This window comes from Chlamydotis macqueenii, chromosome 6 (assembly GCF_036417535.1).
Source record: "Chlamydotis macqueenii isolate bChlMac1 chromosome 6, bChlMac1.mat, whole genome shotgun sequence".
Taxonomy (NCBI): Eukaryota; Metazoa; Chordata; class Aves; order Otidiformes; family Otididae; genus Chlamydotis; species Chlamydotis macqueenii.
The window spans coordinates 26,310,135-26,331,165 of NC_141561.1; positions in this window are offsets into that span (position 1 = coordinate 26,310,135).

Sequence of the window (21,031 nt, forward strand, 5' to 3'; positions counted from 1 at the left end):
CCTTGTTTCCATCAGCAGAAGCAGACCAGATACTTTAAATTTCTTCAATCAAAATACATAAATAAGAAATCGTAAAATTATTCTAGGAGGTGAATACAGTGAAAAAAAAAAAAGTAATCAAGAAAATTTTAAATTAAGCCCCTGCTGAAGATAGATCCCTGGGAGAAAAAAAAGTCAACTAAACATCCTTTTTTCCCAGTGACCCCCAGTGGGGCTTCTGTCAATGTCTTTGTTGGACTTAACTTACTATGTGGGAACTTGCCCAGGAGATATCTATTATTTCTGTGATGACTATAAAAACACATGCGAATGTTTGTGAAAACATCCTACTTCAAGTGAATGATAAAACCATTATTTTGTGAAATTTGTTATCAGCTGAATGCCATGACCTCCTTTCTGAATATCGCTCAGAGTGAAAGAGCTGAATAAAGGAATGTTCTTTGATCAAGCTGCTATTTTCTCTTTTATCTAGTTCATCAATTAATCTTCTATCTGAATGAGAAAATTTCTCTGTGGCATATAGCTAACTTGGTCTTAATATACAGAAGGTAATAGTCATTGATCAGTTACACATATATAGTAGAATAGAAGCAAAAACGAAAGGTAAAAACATGTTAAACAGAAAACAGTGAGACAAAAATATGGTGATAAATGTCATTTCATGAAATCTGTTTCTTCAGGAAATGCTTTTATATTGGGTACCAGGGAAGGCTGGACAGGGCAAAGTCTTTTGGAGCAGTGTGGCCTTTTAACATAACTGCTGGAATAAATGCGTAAAAATTATAATGATAATTAATAGTCCAATTTGAAGGGCTACAGTGAGTTTGAGTTTTTTCCAATTATTATCACAACAGTTACTGGTTGTTTATATTTTTAAAGTGTCTATTTATGCACATTAACAATATAAATTCATGGCCTATACTTCTTTATAGCTTCATTTGCCCTATTTTGCAGTACTTATCTACTGTACACAGGATAAAACCAGCCAGGCACTGGGGAACAAAAGAGATTTGATGAGTTTATTCTGTATTATTCAATCTGAAGATGTGAAATTGCACCTTGTATCCTTTTATTCATTTAATCCCTGTAAAATTCAGTTACATACTCTGCAAAGTATTTTGTTTGAGTTTTCTGTAGGACCCTGTGGGAGGATCCATCCATCATCCAAACCCGTGTACAACACATAACCTGAATAAAAACGAGTTGAATTAACCAGAAGCTTTGCCAGCAATGCAATAAAATATAATGACACTTCTTTACATATAGTTGCCATGTCTTACGTGCTTGCCCTTATAATTTACCTTCTGGGGAAAGTAATATGTGACAAACTTGTTGCAGGTGATAATAAATTAGTAAATACTGAACCGATTCAGAAAGATCATGTCCGCCCATCTCTAGCACAGATGTTCTGCAGAAAATTTGGAGACTGTTTTGCAAGCACTCAGCCTCTGAGGTGAATTAGTTGCATGTTTACATGGAAAAATAGAAACAGTCATTTTTTGCATGTGCTCTCTTGATTTTTTGCTTTTTCCTTCCTCTACACTCCTCCTACACAGAGCCTCTCCCATACACAGCATGTCCATGGGTGTAGATTGAAAGTAGTTCTTAGTCTGTGGTACAATATAATTCTGATGCATGATCATTTTCCTTTAAAGCATCTTATAGTATCTTTACTGGACTTCAAATAATTTCAGTAATTGTACTGACTAAGTAATCAGAAAGTACTTATAAATTTTTCTAAGAACTGTTACTAGATTAGAGAGGCACAATTTTTGTGGTCTGAAGGGCTGGTTTGGTCTATCAGGCTGTATTTATGCTATCGTAACTAGGACTTGGGCACAGGTAGGGATCACCAGTCTACTTAACTCCCAATGCTTAACTCCTTTGCTTAAGGAGGACCTCTGTTAGTATGATTTTTGGGAATGGTAGCTATTTTAGAGATTATGCCACATAGCCTTGTCAGTCTTACTGATGTTTACTACAGAATTATTTTCCTTGGCACTGGCCTTTAATCTCGGAGATGTCATTTAGAATCCAAACAGACTGAGAAAGGTCCATGTGGGCTCTCCTATGACAGCTGAAAAAGTTTATATGTAACGTACTCAGATAGGTTCAGCAAAGCTCTCTCTCTCTAAATTCAAATAATTAATCTTTTCCAGATTGGCAGTAATTCAATATTGAGTGTATAGAAGCTCATGCTTTGCTATTCATGTAGCTCCTCAGCACTTCAGGATGACCTATTACTAGGTTAAGGTGCAGTGAAGACAAATATTTCTGTCCTTGCGGTGTCATTTCCCTCAGCTGTTATATCTTTAAACAAAAATATAATGGTGACAAGATCACGCTTATTAACTTGATGAAAAACTTGCCTCACAATCCCAAAGGCATTTCTATTAATGGCAAACAGCAATCTTGCTGATCAAATGGATAAATGCTACATTGAAAACCTAACAATACGCAGCCAGGGAAACCTGGCAATGACCACAGGCACTGAAGATTTGGAGACCCATGGGCAGCTTTTCTGTATCTGCTGTGGGAGAGCACTGTACCGTAGAGCAGTAACAGACCAAAGGAAGCTCATAAGGAGGCTAATCCGACATTACTGTGGAACGTAGTTATAAATTAAAGCCCAGATCTGTGGAGGCAGAGAGGTGCTTTAAGTGCCTTCTACATCCATTTCAGCACTTAGACCTTCGCTGAGGTAGATGAGAGTTTTCAAGAAACTTCATGGCTGTGTAAGTGCAGCGTCAAGTATAACATTACCAATGTATTTACTACACATTATTTTAAAATATTTCAATGAGTGTTGTCATCTAGCTATGTATCTTTAAAGACAGAAGCATCAAAAACAAATAACCAGCACAAAATGAACTGAAAGTAATTACATTACTTCCCAGTCTGATGATAAGGAGCTCACAATAGATTTACAAAGGGGCCAACAGAACCACTAATGCAAATTTTGCAAATTTTGCTCTTGTAAGATCTCCCAGTGTAAGCACATACAAAGGCCCCACACCCCGCTGCTTGATTTGTAATTGTAAATACTCCACAGTGTGAGAACCACAGCTCTGGAACATCTCAAAAGATTTACTGTGAAAGCTGGGAGTCACCAACAAAAAAAGCACACTTGCTTTGGGGACACAGACACCTTCTCTAGACCTGGATGTACATGTTCTCTGCTTCCCAGAGCACCAGTACACCGCTGTATAGATCCAGTCTGTCATACCTGTAGATGCAGAACAGTTTCTCTATTGGTTTACTTCATCTTTTGCAGCTCAAATGCTATTCCCTTACACAACTGAGCTAGCTACTCCATGTCAAACTGGGAGGAAGACAACTTTGGTTCACAGTTGAGCTGATTCATCCACTGCCACAAAAAGGATTTTGTTTTTAGTGGCATGATATGCTGTGATAGTACACAAGGACTGGTATTTATTGAGCTGTGTTCTGATAAACGTCACCTCTGCTTGGTAGGCATCATGAGTAATGAATGTACCTCATGCATCCACTGTGCCCTTCTGGATGCTTCAGTGGTGAAGGGAGCCTGACCCCTCTTTCACATCAGCTATAGGAATGCCCAGGATTCACTCTTTCATTTAGATGAACACATAGACCATCTAAACTGGCTTTTAAAATGGGGAGTGACACAGAATATATCACAGTCCTTGGGTAACTGCCATTGCCTTTTTCTATGCTGGAATGGTCTGTAAACTCAAAGGGAGCCCAATTCTAAGCAAACCTCCAATTTCACAGTCATTATGGTGGTGACTACCCATGGTGTGTCCTCACAATCAGAATGTTGAGGGGAGCAGCTTCCAGTATAGGGACATTTCTGAGGTACAGCTGACAGAGATAAGCATATAAAAAGTAGCTGGCCATGGCTTGCAGCTTCTGCTGAGTTGTGGAGGCGGTGGGAGCTGAGAGCCTTCTCCTCGCAGAGAAAAGATTACTTTTTCATATGCTGTGGGAGTGGGAAACAAACTGCTCTCATGCCCTGAGCACCAAAATGTCTTGTCCTATGTGATATAGTATAGTGATGCTAAAGTTGCACATAATTTAATGCAGCAGACAGCTACATCAGATTCACAGCTGAACAGACCTGCAAAGAATCATATTATTGTGCACAGAGGAAACTGTATGATATGAATATGATCTGACACAACTGACAAAACCTGACAGTATGTATCAAGTTAATCAAGCAGAGAGCAAATATGGGCAGTTTTCAGAAAACAGGTTTTTGTCTTTTAGTTATTTTCCAAAATACTGCATGAAAGCTGATTTTTTGACCTTTTGACCAGTTCACTGAAAGTGATGGAAAAATCTTCTTTGATTTCATGGGTTGTTGGATGAGGCACAGAGATTGCAGTAGTGTAGCAATTTAGTCTGAAGGGCACTGTCAAAACCATGTGGAGGCAGAGGATTAGGGTAGGTGGAGAGAGTCAGAATGGAGCTCAGATTCATAGGGAGAATTATTAATGTGAAGCTTGTGAAGGCCCTTCTCTCACTGTGCCTGCCTCTGTTTAGCAAGATCAATCGCTCACTTCCATATCGACCAAATTTGTCCAAGATTAGGAAGACAGTAATAATAAATAATTAGCATTTACATCACGCCTTTCTTCTTCAAAGCATCTTACAAACATTTACTAATTAATCCTCAGAACAATCTTGTGAGTTACGGATTTTCATACCAGTTTTACAGCATTCATTAAGGACCCAAAAAATCTACAAAGCAAAAAAAAAAAAAAAAAAGGCCACAAACTCTCCCCTTCCCCCTTCCTGACTATATGAGTGTTTACTATAGACCAGTACATTAGAAAATGTGATGTGTCTTGGGAACACTTCTATCCCAGTAATTCTTGCATTCTCTAGAAAGGGAATACGTATGTATTATAAACTCATGAATGAAACATAAGGTAAAGTAAACCTTATTATTTTAAGCTTTAGTCATTGTAAAAAATATTAAATACAAGAATTTTGAAACAATTACACAATTATTTAATCTTTTACTAGTTACCCTGAGCATCAACTATGCTTTCCTATTACAGATTCCTGAAATATCAAGAGAATCTTTGAAAGTATCTATTAACTATCTATTTGTCAGATGTGTGCTGGGAGCATAAATGTAGTGGTCCTAAGAGACTCTAAAGCAGCTGTGTTTTTCAAAGCAGCTAAAAGGACACATGAAATATTGCTTGTAATGTCTTTTATATGCAGTTTTACATTCATTCTGTGCAAAAAGAAGCTGCTAATGGGAAAAGGAGGAAATGTTAATGAATTCTATCCCTGGCCTAAGTATTGCAGGTTACTTAGAAACACACGATATCTTCAGATCTTTCTGGTTAGTATGCAACATGAAGAAGGAGTTACAGTAAAGGATAAAGAATTGCAGAGAACTACAACTGTTCGTGACTCCCTGCTTCCCATTGTGTGTATAAATCAGAATAGATCCACTGAAGGAGATGGATTTCAGCTGATTCATGCCAGGCAAAAATGCAGCATGCCTTTGTGTTTTATAGACCCTCTGTCTCAGGGAGTCTCCCCAATAGGCAGCCCTGCGCTTTTCCAAGTGAAAAAGAACAGGCTGAGAAACTATTCAACGGAGATACAGTTTTGCCCTGTGGTTGTTTCTCAGATTTTCACTTTATGCATGGGCAGGAAAGGAAAGTTAAACAAGTAGCTTCTTATTTGTTTCAGAAGAGAGAGGATTTTCTTGTACATCTTCAGGATTCACACAAATTACTGTTACCTTGACGTGAAAAATAGTTTCATTTAGCAGGTTAAAAAGCTTCTCTTCTTGCAGAGAGGTTGAACTAGGTGACCTTTAAAGGTCCCTTCCAACCCTAACTATTCTATGATTCTAAAAAGAAATAATCTTTTTTTTTTTGAGAAACACCGTGAAATAGTGTATTTACTTGGTATTCTGTTTCTACAGAGGCTGTTCATGCACTATTCAAGCTAATAGTTTTCATATTACAAACCACTATAAAGTAAGGCTACAAAAATGAAGATTTATTCACTGCATAGCTGCATCAGTTCAGATTGTGTTAGAGACAATTGTCTGGCGCAAGGTTGGTAGAAGAGCTGGTTTCTGAATTGAACATTAACTATCTCCAGAAACATCTAATCCCTTTCATCATCTTTCCTTTCCTAGAAATCAAAGCTTCATAAATCTGCTGAGTTCTGCAGCTGACCCCTTCTCCCTGCTTAGGTTCTAACCTCCAAATCTCTGCTTCCCTTCCCTCTAGCCTCACCCTTTTATCTGGTTGTTCCTTGCCTGTTGTTGGTTCATTTGTGGTGTTGGGGTGTTTTGGAGTGGGGATATAATGACGACCGGGTTTCACAAATGAGAGTTCATCACGATACAATTTCATAGGGTGCTTTGTTTTGCTCAGAAGACATTCTGGATTATATTGTGTTGTGCATTGCCAGAAGCTGATTAGAAATTGCTGGAGTGCAATCTGAATGGCAAATTAAACCCCTGTATCCTATACCAATCTGATCAGGATGAGAAATAGAGAACATAAGGGACATAGCTCCCCTAAACCAGACCTTTCTTAGCAGCTCAGCTTCTTTTCTACATCACCACACTCTGTCTGTGTTAAAATATGACATTTGACCACCTGACAACACATACGTTTAGTACAGACTGCAGTACATCCATATATGTACAATACGTACATTTAGTGTGTATTGTAGTACATGTAATACATGCATATATAGTGTTTTAATTTTTCAGTGCCACAGAAAGAGGCTTACACACTCCACTATTCTGAATTACAAGAACTTTTTAAGGTGATAACTGGACAACAGAAAATTACTAACCTAAATAGGTAGAAAGTGGCAGGAAAGTAAGTTCACTGGACTTTCTGGAACATCTGTCCCGGTGTCTCCTACTCCTACTGCATCTATGTGAAAACAAGGGGGATACTTCACTGATGGAAAGAGACCAGAGATGGAGGTGGCCAAAGTAGTTTGAAAAACTTAAGTGAATTTCACAGAAAATTTTAGAAAATCATCCTGGCCACAGATGCTAACAGTTAGGACAACTAAATATTAACAGAATGCACAGATTTGTGAAGCCTTCATCTCAAACAACATTTACTATCATGTATGAAAAAGAAAACAATAAAGTAAAACTGCACATTTTACCCCTAGGAAAAACCTCGCATTAAGCTCTGTATACTTTTAAAAGACGCAAAGTCTGGAACTGCGTAAGGATGTGGGATGTATGCCTGTAAGTGCTGACCAGTTTTATGTTTGGGCTGTGCCAATTAAAAACATGTAGTTAAGAGATGTCTCCTTGGTTCTTTCCCCTAGAAATAAGGAACTATCACTTCAAGTTATGGGATGGGACTGGGGTTGAGAATCTACTGAATCCACTGCTTGCACTTTCCTTGGGACTTGAGTGGGCAAGAGGTATAGTCTGCAAGAGCTGTAACTGGGTCAAAGAGGCTGCTCTCTCTAAAATGAGGAGCCTTCAGCTACCAAACATAGCTATGTTGTGAGTCTAGACTTGTGGTTAAGACCAAAAAGCTGCGTAAAAAACCTATAATGACCAGTTCTCCAGCAAAGCTCCTGTTTCGTGTGCGTGTTCCTATGTGTGTACTCTGCATTAGCACGAAGACCTGTCTGTGTATCTCACTTCTGTATGCAGCGATGTCCCTTGGCAGGTCAGTACCTTCCCGTATCAGCTGAATAATACTTTTTTGCACCAAATCTCTCTCTTTTTTTTTTTTTTTTATTTCTCCATAAGCAGAACTCCCTTCCAGTCTTCTGTGTAGCTGATGGGGCTCACCAAACAGTAAATCCCCATTTTTTTTCTCTTTTTGCTCAGGGCATCGTGTGCTGGGCAACATTCCTGTCCTGGCAGCAGAGCTGAAGAGGGCAAAAATAGAATAACTACTTTTGGGACTACCTCCAGTCTCCATGGCAACTCTGCGAAACTGGCTTCTCCTGCACTTATGAAGTATTATTCTGAGAGGCCTGACTGATTAAGTAAATAAATTATTTTGTATTTTCTTTCCCAAGGTATTTAAATCTTAGTTCTAATGAGACCATTGCAAGACTAGATTTTTGGAGTGAAAGGTGCCATCAGGTACTCATCTTCAATACCTTAGTCTCCTTCTTTTACTATTAGTAGCAGGGACAGCTCACATACATATCCAATAACAGGTATGGTCCTGCCTTTCTGGACTCACATGGTCAGAGACAAATTTGTATTTACTCTTGTAAGCATGCAAGATGCAGCAGTCCTGGAAATGTTGTCCCATCTGCCTTAGTGCAAGGGTCCAAGTAAAGTTCTCTGGGACATAGCGTCCTGCAGCTCCAGGTGTGCTTGGGGAGATGAGCCAGGTCAGGATTTGTGCAGCAGTAATTTTAGACTTGGTTTTAAACACTTGTTGATTTATCCTCATCCTTTTGCAACTCAAGATCATAAAGCTCATTTCCAAAGTTCTCCCAGAGAGCATATCACTATAATTGTATCTACAATCATAATTCTCAAAGCTGATGAGCTCCAGGGTTTAAATTCTGAGTCCTTCCCACAGCTGAACTATGTGAAAACATGATTTTTTTTTTTAATTCAGAACAATAAAATTATTCCAGTTTCACTGAAGAAGAGTTGCATGGATCCTCAAATACTAGGGAGAAATTAACATCTTCTTGGTGAACTTAGCTTGGGTATGAGGTTTCAAAGCCTGGAAAGTGCATGTGGTTTGGTGAATAATTATGATAATCTTACAGGTTCAGTCATTTTTCCCCAACCCATGAATTTTTTTTTCAGAAAAATCATGACTCTGTTTCATCAAAGCTGTAAATTATTTTTCATTTTGTGATTTCTTTTCAGTAAAGCAATTGGGACAGTTTGTATTCAGCAGCAGAACTCATTTTGAACAATACGTAGGTAATGGAGCAAAAGATGTATAAGGTAAAAACATGTACTGAACATATGTACCCCTCTGATGCATGCCAAACTTAATTAAAAATCAGACCCTAGTTTGCTACGGGATCTAGACAGCGTACTGGTTTGTCCAGATGTTTATAAATGAGAAAAATATATTCTTTATTTTAAGTCCACATTTTGCAGAGTCTGGGAAACTAGTGTCCAAGTGTAATGCAGTTTCAGTTCCTTAAATAGCAACATTCACATTGTTGAGGGTATAGTTTATAAATCCTAAATACAATTAAGGCCCTCTGAGGACTGCTTATTTTACATTAAAGAAATTCAATGTAAAATGATGAATAGAAGTCTTAATAAATCCCTCTGAGAATATAGTTCTTAGGCTATTCAACAGGAGCTTGTCAGCCTTTCTTCTGAAGTATAATGCAAGCAACAATTTCAGATTGTCCAATAGTACTTTTGCATACAGCATGATAAATAGAGAAAAACTACTTTCTTCTAATATTTAAATTTTATACAGTTTACTGATATAGCATATCTGTTGCCTGTGATTACTCCAGCATAGTAGTTCACTGATAGTGTCTTTTATTTCTGCACTGTAACAGAGGCAATGACTAGAGGACTTTGCAATATAGTATATTGCTGGATATATTCATTAAATGCAATTTTGAAATTTTATTAATAGCTTTTCATGATATAAAAGAATTGTATTCCAGTGAAAAAAAAACAACCAACCAACCAAACTAACAAACAAACCCACTTTGGAATACCTGTTTGCAACATTTGCAGTGATCTACTCAAGAAGAAATATTAGCTGCAAAAACTACTCTGGGAATTATTTAGGTAGCAAATCAATGAAGTCACATTTGGTTTTCAGGGAACTTCTTAAAGAATAGGAGAAAAAAAAGTGATTTATACTGTTTGAATTAGTTTCCTCCACATAATTATTTATTTTTAAGGTTGTTAGATTTTGATAAAATATTAACAAAAGTCTAGTTTTTAACTAGTAATGTTCACTGATCACAGTGGAAGATGGCAAATTCCTGACCCCTATGTAAATCACTGACAAAATTTGATGCAGTGTTTTGCATCTTTTGAGCACTTCCACTGTCAAACAGAAAAGTATCCCTAAATTATCTTTAACTGGCATGCAAACAAAGGTTTGTACCTGCTAATGCAATGAACTTAATATTTAAGAAATTAAATTATTTCATTTATTAGGCAACGTTTTTAATACCCTCTTTGCTGCAAAAAGGAATTTTTAAAGTAGCCAGTTCTTTCCTCCCTTTTTGTTTACTATTTACCTCTTTATATTGTGACTAAAATGTGATCATGCAGACTGAGTTTAGTAACAGTATTGAAGTTGAAAAAAATATCTGAGATCTAACTGATGGCTTAGCATTAGAGTAATGGATCTCATTAGCAGCGGGGAGTTCCTAATTTAAGACCAAAGTTTTTGAATTATTACAGACAGCTGATGCTGAGACCTCCGCTCCTCACATGGTTCCATACTTGTTCTGTAGTTCCCTTGGACTTCCCACGGCTCTGGATCAAGCCCTTTGACTTGTCTTTTACTTAGGCTGTGAGGTCTTAAAAAATGACACTATTGTCATGCTCTTTGTTTAGTATTTAGCAGAAAGACATACTCTTTCTTGCTATCTTCTGGGCAATAAAACAAAAGATATAATTAGTCCTGTATTTCTGGGGAAAGCCTTCTTGCTGGAAGGGAGTTTCTCTGTGTCCACTTTTGACTGTGAGAAACATCACAGAAAGATTCTACATGAAGTAAATGATAACATTGCAGAAATATCATTGAAACCTGCCAGATTTTAGCTTGCTAAGAATATTGTAAGCAAGAAGCAGTGTTGACTCACACAATGCTGACAAGAATAAAAATTCTGGAAGTTCTCAGAGCATTAATAAACCTGAGAATTTCTCATTACCTCTGAATACATTTTCCTACATATATTGTTATAGAACCTCAGATGTGAAAGGACTGATACACTGATTGTTTTCCTTCACATAGTTTCTACTAACAAGCACACTTTTAATATTTTTCCTGTTATTTTAACCATCATTTAACTCTTTACAGTGGAGGAATTGTATGGTCTATTGTGCCATTTCCTGGTAGACCAATAATCTCCCAGCACAAGCATTTCTTCTCTTGTATTCAGGACTGACTGACAATTGCTTCTGCTGATTTGCTATGTACATAGAAGAACTCAGTGGAGACTCAGCTCAAAAGATCATTGAGAGAAGATATTGAAGCTCCTGTAATAAAGCCTTTCCTAACAGTTATCTGTGCCATAATGAGCAAATGAGCAAAATTTTTACAAATAGCAGGAAAAATTCTCCCAATTTTGGACAGTCACAATCATGCTTTCTACCGTTACTGTAGTGAGCAAACATCTTGGGGAAAATCTTTGGCTGAAGCAGCAGAAGGACAAATAATAGGGAAAGTAAGAGTGAAGAGAGCAGAATATAAACCCAGAAATACTGGAGAGGCAAAATTTAGCTAGCACTATTTAACCCTTTAATAATCCATCATTTGAGACTGAGATTTCAGATCATGATTCATCAGAGTTCTGAACTCTATCTCCCAAATTAAATTCTTCTTTCCTTATAAGATCTAAATAATTTAAATTGTCTCATCTTCTGTCTTACTTAAAAGTGTTAAAATCTTCAACACTACTCTCCCAGCTGCCCCATGAGAAAGTCAAACACTGAGAAATATATATATATATATATAAATCTTAAACTTTTATGCAGGTCCTCAGCTAGCAGTTTCTGTAAAGGACTGTTAATGAAGCTTTGAGCTATACTTAGCACCGTAAGCCAATTTTCTCATGTCTTTCAGGGCAGCAAAGAACCACCTGTCTGACTGTGGCAGCAAGCCAGAAAAGAACCGTATGATTTCCACCCACTAGTTTCCTACAGGCTGTGGGAGTGTAACCTTAACCACCATCTTCTTGTGCAGAAGTTCCTGAGAACGACTTTTTTTTTTTTTCTTCCCCTAGAAGAGCACACTGAATGAAATATTTAATATACTTCCTCGCTCCACATTCTCAGAGCCTGACAGGGATAGTATCCAACTAGGAAAGCAACTACTGTTTTTCATGCAAGTGAAGAAAGGCTAAGACAAGAATTTCTGTGCTACAGCAAAAGCTTAACTGTGTAGAGCCAGCTCTATAAAGATAGTTAGACACTTAAATCTCACTAGTATTAGAGTAATTAGGCATCTGAAGAGTTATCCAAACTTGGCTGTTACACTACAGCCAGTCTTACTGCAGAACCAAGCTCGAGAGCTGAAATAGTGACCTGCTACCCTAGGCTTTTTAAACATCCACCATTGCTAAAGGATTTGGTTGTTACATGTTGCTTGTATTAGGTAATAATCCATTTTATACATAGTTATAGAATTGAATGGAAGAATTTATGAAGTGTTATAGTATTTAATAAGTTAAAAACCCTGTAAGCAGTTTTTTTAGCAGAAAAAATGTAGCAAGGCTAGAACATCATAAAAAGAGAAATCATACAGTAAACCGTCTGCACTATTGGAATATCACTCAAGATAAATACTTAACAGACACTTCTCAAAATCCCAAACTTTTCTAAAATGACAGGTCAGAGCAATGCACAGGCTGGCTTAGATGTTAATGATAGAGTTTCCCTTCAGACTTCGGCCTATGGCTGGGTGTGCACACACTGTCCCTCACAGCTAATGCCACAGAGTCCTCTCATTATTCTCTGTGCAGCTTCTAGGGGGAAATCTTCTCCCATGGATACAGAAGGGATCAATATTTTGTCTCCTGATTCGCAAGATAAAAGCTCACTCATGAGTCTCTAAAATAATTTCTTCTCAAAAGACTCCAGCTGGCAGATTAACCTGTTCATGTGGTATTCTCTGTACCTCTCTGAAGATCTACAACCAATTCTTCTCTGCACTACTTCTCTGTGCAGTTCACTCTTTCAAAGAGATGCACAAGGTGGATAGAACAAAATGTATATATCACAGGCGCATGGTAAAGCCTTCTGCCCAGCCATCTGCAACCCTAATGTCTCCTTTTGCTCTTCTGTGGTTAGAAGACTTAGGAAATACAAATAGTCATCTTAAAATTAGGAAGAGTGAAGAAACTGCCTGTGAAAAACATCATTCTATCCTTCAATTGCATCCAGTAAAAGGAGCCTTTTTTCAACACCATGAGATCTTGCAAAAGTGTTAAAATTTGCTTCCTGTATCCACCAGATAATTTTGGAAAATTATATTCTCATCCTTCTCATTCATGTGACTAAATAAGGACAACTTCTCACTTGAAAAGTCCTTGTACCCCTTCCCATTAGTGGCCTGAAAAATACTGCAAAAAATAAAGTGCTTCAGAAGCAGTTTTTATCAGATACGAACTTACATAGTTCCTACTCATTGCAAGCAGATTCAGCACACAGGATGGTTTAAACTATCTCTAGTTGTCCTCCACATTTCTCAACAGTTTCAACTGTGGTATTTTATCTGCTTTTATCTCCACTGATTTTCCACTCAGAATATTTCCTTAGTTCATTGTACTCCCAGTACCATGTGTTCTCAGTAATCGTTCGGAGTCAGATTGTGTTTCATTCAGCGCCTGTGCCCTAACCCAACAGCACTGCTAAGCACAAGCTCCCATCTTAACAGAACAACTGGTTCCAGCTGGCTCACACTGGGGACCCTTGGAGGTACAGGCTGCCTACAGGAGCTGCTGGCTGTGAGCGCGCTGCAGCCCTTCATGACACGCTGCAGCTGTTGGTTCGCAGAGCATGGCTCGGAGAGAAACGTTGATCCCCATCCTTGGGAGGGAAAAATATCCCCAGCACTTTCTGTAGGCAACACAGCACTGCTGCACTGCTCTTACCTGGCAATTGATAACCCAGAGACTCACAGCTCTTACTGGCATCAGATAAGCTAGCTGATATTACAGGGAAAGAAAGGGAAAGATGCATCTATTTCTGTTAGGTTACTAAAATGAGTCTGACTAGCTAATTAGATAAACCAGGGTGTGATCTTTCAATTTAGTAAGGCTTTAAAAGGCTATATATACTTAATCTGTTTTACCTTCTCTTCTCTCCTATCCCTTATTCCTGTGCAGGTCAGTGTTTAAACAACACTTTACAACCATATGTGATAATCTAACTTTTTTCTGCTCTCAATGTTGTATGTAGCAATAGAAAGTAGTTTCATCCAGCCCAAAATGGCTTTGTATTGTTTATTTCCTGAGAGTGCATTATTTTTCCTCCTTTAGCCCTTTTCCTACCAGGTACAGGGATCTCACAGGAGAGGGTCAGATGTGAAGAAACTCATGGTTATTTCTTTGCTGACAGTGGGATTTGGTGGGGGAAAGGGGTGGTGGATACAGGAGGAATGATAGCTGTGAGGTATATCTTACCACAACTGGTCTTCACCAGTAGGAAACAATACCATTATGCCAAAAGTAACATGAGGATGGAAGATGTGGATGTCTGTCACATCCCACAACCTGATCTCTTCTTTAATCTGTTTTTGGCCAGCTGTCACGGTTGCATCTCACAGAGCAACTCTGGTGTGCCTTATCTCTCTCTCCCATTCATTTCTACCCATGAACTGCACCTTTAAGGGGCAGAGAGGTTGTTTGTTTCTTTGTTTTTAATTGGCGACAAAGGTTTTTGTCACATAGCTATTCCCTGTGTTTTCTCCACAGGGCAGTTGTCCCTGCACCCTGATCATGGTCTAGGATGCTCGCATCAGCTATGCAATCCAAGATATGCATGCTAGCCAGTGGGTTTTTCTCAGTTGTGGTTTCTTGCCTATGATTCAGCAGGTGTCATTTTTTTTTCCTAAAAAAGGACCAGAATTTATTCACTGCAACAGAAATTTCCTATTTCTTAGGAAATGGTACTGCCAGGTTATAATGGTGTTTTATTGCTGAGAAAAAAAAGTAAGTTCATGCTGATGATCCCTATGGTCAAGGGCACGCACATAACACAAGATTTCAGAGATTTTATAAAAATTCTCCTGCTCTTTATTTAATTATTAAAATTATACAAGAAAAATAAAGGGAGGAGGGGGAAGGGAGAGAGGAATATGCCTAAAAAGGATGTTCCCAGTACTTGTCAGACTACTGCTTTCTCTTCTCATTTACATTTTGTGTTTGTAGCATCAGGTCTTCATTAAGTTACATGGATTTGTTATGAAGGTCAGGTCATATGGTATCATTGTAAACAGCTGTGCTTGAACAGCAGTTGGTGTTTATAACTAGTGGATATGTTACTATAGTAAGATATGTGCTTAAAATGTAACTGCAGTATTTTTTTCTTTAAAAGCACTTGTCCAGTACTAGGGACCTAATTCTGTACCTTTAGTTCTAAGTAAATCTCTGCTATTTCAAAGATCAAGCACTTAATACTCAAAAACTGCCTTTCAAAATATTAGTGTAAGGAGCCAAGTAAATGGTTTCCTGGAATTCACAGACTCTCATACAACTCTAAGTTTTTCCAAAGTTCCTTTTCTGATGTTCATCATCAATCAAGCAGCTTTTTGCTTATCTGCTTTTGTTAAAATCACGTGCAGTTTTATCTTTCTAACTCGCTCTGGCTGCAGCAGGGAGAGAGCCACCTGTAACAAGCTATCTCGTCAGCAGTGAACACCTAACAGCTTTAACTTGCAGGGTCCTTATAATGTCTTATGTCTTGCAAGTGCGAGACCCCTGTTTCCACTAGACTGCATGTTTAAGAAACATTTTCTTTAGTCTATAAATCACAGGTAGAGGTCTCAGCTTCTGTTACAAAGCTGCAGTTAATGATAGACAGACGATATCTTCCAGCTACTGCATGCTCGATAAGCATGCTAGAAGCAGCTGAAAATGATGGCGATAGCCTTAAAAAGCACTGCGGAGCACCTGCAAACAACAAGTAATGGGAAAATACCACTAAAACATACCGTATTTAAACGAATGTGCTGACTTGAAAACAGAAGTTGTTTGCTCAGTTTAAGGAGTCCCAGAACAGCCCTTTATTTCTGCACTGAGCTGCGAGAGTGTTGTACAGTGCGTGGGCATGCTTTACAAAATGCTTTCTTCTTACCACCAATACAATAGAAAGTACAACCTGCAAGTACAGTGAAGCTAAATGTCTCACTGAAACTTGAATTCCTATTTCAGTTCTAATATTCCATTTTGCACTGAAATAATCAGCGAGTCCCACACCAAAACATTAGGCCTTCTCCAAGCTAAAGAAAAGCTAGGGAAATTATTCACAAATGTTTGTATGAATTCTAAATTGCTTTTTTTATTCAAAAGTGTTCACACCCCTTTTGGTGATTAATCCCTGAACATTTGTGCTAATGGACATCTGCCCACACAAATGTTTGGCTCTTCACTAAGTGACAACTTATTTTATTTGCAAATAAGGTATTGGTGCCCCAATAGGGCACTCACCACCATCCAGTCAAAGAGTAGGAACAGTGCCATGTGATTTAGGTTACTAATCTTATATAATGAGTTGTGAATAGGCAAAGATATAGTGGAATTAACAGTTGAGGGATACCACATGAGTAGAAATGTGCTCTGGCTGGGTGTTTGGCACTCCAAACAACTAAAACAAAATCAGGCTGTTGTGAAAATGGCTGCACCAGAGAAAATGTTTCTGTTATAGCTGTACTACTATAGCCCGGTTTCAGCCAGGTCTGAAACTTGATGGCTTGAAGTTTTAGAAGGGAACATAAGGGGGGGGGGGGGGTGGTGAAAGACTCCTGAAGCATATATACAAAGCAAGGAATTGAAGAATTTATGTAACTAGGTATGCATCTGGTACTAACTTGCAGGCACTCAGGCACACTACTGAAACCTTGAATCCAACTTCTCAACTTATTAATAGTTATTATTGGGTTCAGAAAGGCAGCCAAAAGCCAACATAAATTCTGCAGCTTTTGGCCTCAGAAGTGAGCTGGAAGTGTTAGGAAAGCAGGCTGCTGGTCTGTCTGTCCCTAAGGAGCTGATACCTCAGTTTGCATACAAGACAATTCATACTAACAGATTTATAGGGAACTAGCAAAACAGTACCTGTCACTGTGCCAGTCTAGAGGCACAGGAAACCAGCTGACTGCCTGTTCTCAAATTTTTGATAGTCTTTACAAGAAAGGAAGATTGTAAGGAAAAACTTGGAAAGTGTATTTGTTGACAGGCATCTCCAAAAATTTTCACCTTAGAGTGGTGAATAATTATTTCAATTCAACAGCTTAAGACTCACTTGCTCAATAAGATATAAGAAGCAAACAACTGGTGATTGCATACATATCTGTGGGAAAATGCCAAGTTGAAATCCATTTCTGATTCAGGTTGAGACTTGAGTTTGGAATGTTCTGAACAAATTCATGGTCTGTCTAACCCGTGGAAAATGACCCTGTCTAGTAGAAGCTTTAGTTTCAATGACTTAATATTTTTGAAGGAAAAAGTATCTTTTTCATTAACATTTCATTACAGAATTTTCAGCTATAATTCTGAGCTTATTGATCATTCTGTAAGTACATTCAATAAATAATAGCTTTAAAATTCACTTCATTGGCCAGCTGTCAAAGAGGAGTAGGGTTTTTTTCCTGATACACATAAAATCTCTACAAATTTATATACTCAAATGATTGCCTTATAGATACTCTAGTACCATTTAATTGCATTCTTGATTGATTTCAGATGTCAGGAAAGGTCAGGCCTAATCAGTACTTGGATAGGCAAAATCCCAAGAAACTCGACACAGAGCAGCTTGTGGTCATCCAGCATATGGGACTCACACCCCATGGCTGCCTGTCAGTCAAGGGCTAGTAAGTAGAACTTTTCATTGCAAGGTCTTGACAGCTTGTAGTCTCTGCTGGTCCTGCCGTGCTCTTTGTTATTTTTAGTATAATAGTTATCATACCTTAATCAAACTTCCATTGAGAAATTACTGCAGGTCTAATTCTGCCCGTGTTGAAATAGTCAAACTGACTTTAGTGGAAGCAGAATGAAATTATAAACTATTATACACCTAACAGTTCCTGCATAATTTCAGTTTGGTAGATAATCTTTCCTTTTTGTCCTTGGTCATTGGGTAGTGCAATTGTGTGATAGATGAAGTTGTCGCTTTGCCATACAGAGCATATGATGTGCTTACATCATTGCATGAGAAGTTCTAGGCGATCAGATCACCATCACTGCTTCTGCTGTGGACACAATATCCTCCCAGTCGGCAGCAGCACTGTTAGCTCAGTTTCAGTTGTGATGGAAAAGAAACACAAAAAGCAACTCAGAGAAAGCAAAGGCCGTAATTACTGTTCAGCCAGCCTGAATATACTGGGAGCATCTGCAATCTTTTGCTCAATATATTCAGAAGTGAAGTTAGTGGACTGTTTTGCTCATTCTCACTTCACCTCTGTGAAGCTGCCTTCACTACATGACTCTTTCATACATTTCTTACATTAACATCTACCTACAGCAAATACTAAAGATTGTAACAGGCAAAACGGATGCTGGTCTAACTCAGCTTGCCTGCTCTTTGTTACAGCCTATCCACAAAGAGAGCTGGACAAGCAGTTTTCTAACTTCTTCCTTATTGCAAACCCTCGTTTTTGTGGGCTTTCGTTGCAAGCTCTTTCTTTTCCTTCCTGCCTCTGCACAAACCCAGTATTGTGTAATGTGCAATGAGGAACAAGGGTAGCGCAGACCGCTCCTGCGTGCCCCCTGCCACCCCAATTCTCTTGTCCATTAAAAGCTCCTATTGACTTTAAATCAGTTCCACAGGGCTTTGTGACGACAGAAATTTGCCCAGAGACAGTTTGGCTGAATTTTGTTTTCAGACTTCAAAGAATGTTGTGCTTGTACATGTAGTTCAGACAGAATTATTGATAAAGTTGGAGTGGGATTAACAAGAAATGCTGCTGGGGCCACAGGTGTAAACTCTGAACCTGTAGTATCTCATGGAATACTGGGTTTTATAGCTGACCTCTACAGCTCCTCAGATCTTACGAATTTGAAACCAAGTCATAAATGTATTGTTTGTTTTCAACTTTCTGCCTGTTTTAGGATTTCAAATTTTACACAGAGATTTTTGTGTGCATCTTTTACTACAGGAACCTCAGTCTGAGGTGCTCATCACAGTCAAAAAGATACATCTAAGATCTTTAACATGTAAGAACAAGCATTATCTGGATATTGTATTTTCTTTATTTTATTATAAATCAATGTATACTATATATGCATGTATATTATCTATACAAACCATTGCCATGTTCTGAAAAGCTGATCTTTTTGGAAGCCAAGTAAGTTTCCATCCCTGAATTTTAGTTTGTAAGTAGCATTGGCCATCTACTAGATTAGATGGCGTTACCTAGGAAAGGATTTTCAGCATTTGAGTCAACAGTCAGATCTGAACAACTGGAGTGGAAATGAGGCAGAGCAGGATTAAATTACTTTCAAAATTTAATTTTTAAATGAAAAATCTAGATGTTTCAAAAATGGTGAAATGGCACTTGAGCACTCTGAAGCACTTTTGAAAAGTTATTAATAGGATCTGTATTCACACCAATTCTTTCCCAGGAGAAAATTGTTTCCAGAAATCACAACAGGGGAAGAAAAAAAAAAGAAGTCATACAAATACTTGAGCTGAGATCTATTCCTGAGTCATTGGACAGGTGATTCCAAGAATTCCACCTAAAAAAGTGTGACTTAAGGTTCCTGCTGTGGAGAGGATGGACAAAGGAGCCTCCCAAGAATAAATAGCACAAAGCATTTGCTGCAGCTGTGGGAAAAATGGTGTGGGGGGGAATCTTTTAGGGGTTTATTGTCGCAGAAGATTTTCACTGTGAAGTCTTGCTAGTTGGATAGCTTTAAGAGAAAGATTTAATGTAGTAGCTGGACATGGTTTTGCACACACTTAGCTTTAAGTCCACAAAGCTTCTTCTGTGATGACATTTACATGGCTTACTTGAATATTTCCAGAATTGAAAACTTTGGTTGCAGGACCAAACTTTTCCCCTAAATGAGTTTTAAAAGTAAAAACCTCCAGACCACCTCCTTTGCCAAAAATCCTAAAAATTTCCCTCCAACTCAACCCATATGCTAATATTAAAACAGCACTTTTAACTTAATGAGATATACTATAGTTCACACTTAAATTTAATCAGCATGGTGCATTCAGATGAGCTGACAGCTCATAGGATAACACAGTGGTTGTAACTCCAGAGGTGGCTTGATTCATCTAGTTGGGCTGGGTACAGTCAACTGTCGGAAATCCTGATGGGATGTTACATTGTTCTTGCTAACTACTTTATCGTCCTTTTCAGTTTGCCCCTATTTTTCACATCACTGGTCCAAACGGACAACTCACCTGCAGCCTCTGTGTTCTCACAAGCAGGGGGAGATGCTGGGGACAGCCTCAGGTGGGCTGTGCAAGGAGCGAGCCCCCAGAGCCCCAGATCTTGCATGGCAAATGGAGTAGAGAGGGGGGAGCATAATCCAGCCTCTGGTATTTTCAGCCACTTTAAGAGAAGCAGGCTAAAGAATTGCCATGCCCCTGATGTATAATCAGGTGAAATGACAACAGCTCTTTGTTCTTTCCTCTGGATGCTTCCCCCTTTCAACCTAATACACAGGATGTGTGGCCTAGGATGTGCATTTCTAGTCCGCTGAACAACAGTACCACAAAGAGCATCTTAAGCCCTCTTTTCATCAATGCAATGTCATTATCAGAAATCTTGTGTGACCTCCTGTGTGGCATCCAACTACTCAGTCAATATCCTCAACCATTAGCAAGCTGCCAAAAGGGTTCTGTGCCTGATAAGGGATGTTGAAGTCCTTTTTCTTCAGGACTTTTTTTCTTGAAACTATTTTTACTTCAAGTTTGTGTAGAGAACTCATACGCATTTACCTCTGAACAATAAGGTGAAAAATGCCAGGCTTATTCCCATAGCATGGCTTTCTACAATAACTTCTCTAAGTAGAAACATTATGTATAGTTAAAAGTAAGTAGATAGATTATGTATAATTAAAAGTATGTACATTATATGTAAATAAATACATATATACATATTATATGTATTTCTATCTACATATATGTTAATTATACTTATATACATATATTTATTTAATTTTAAAATTT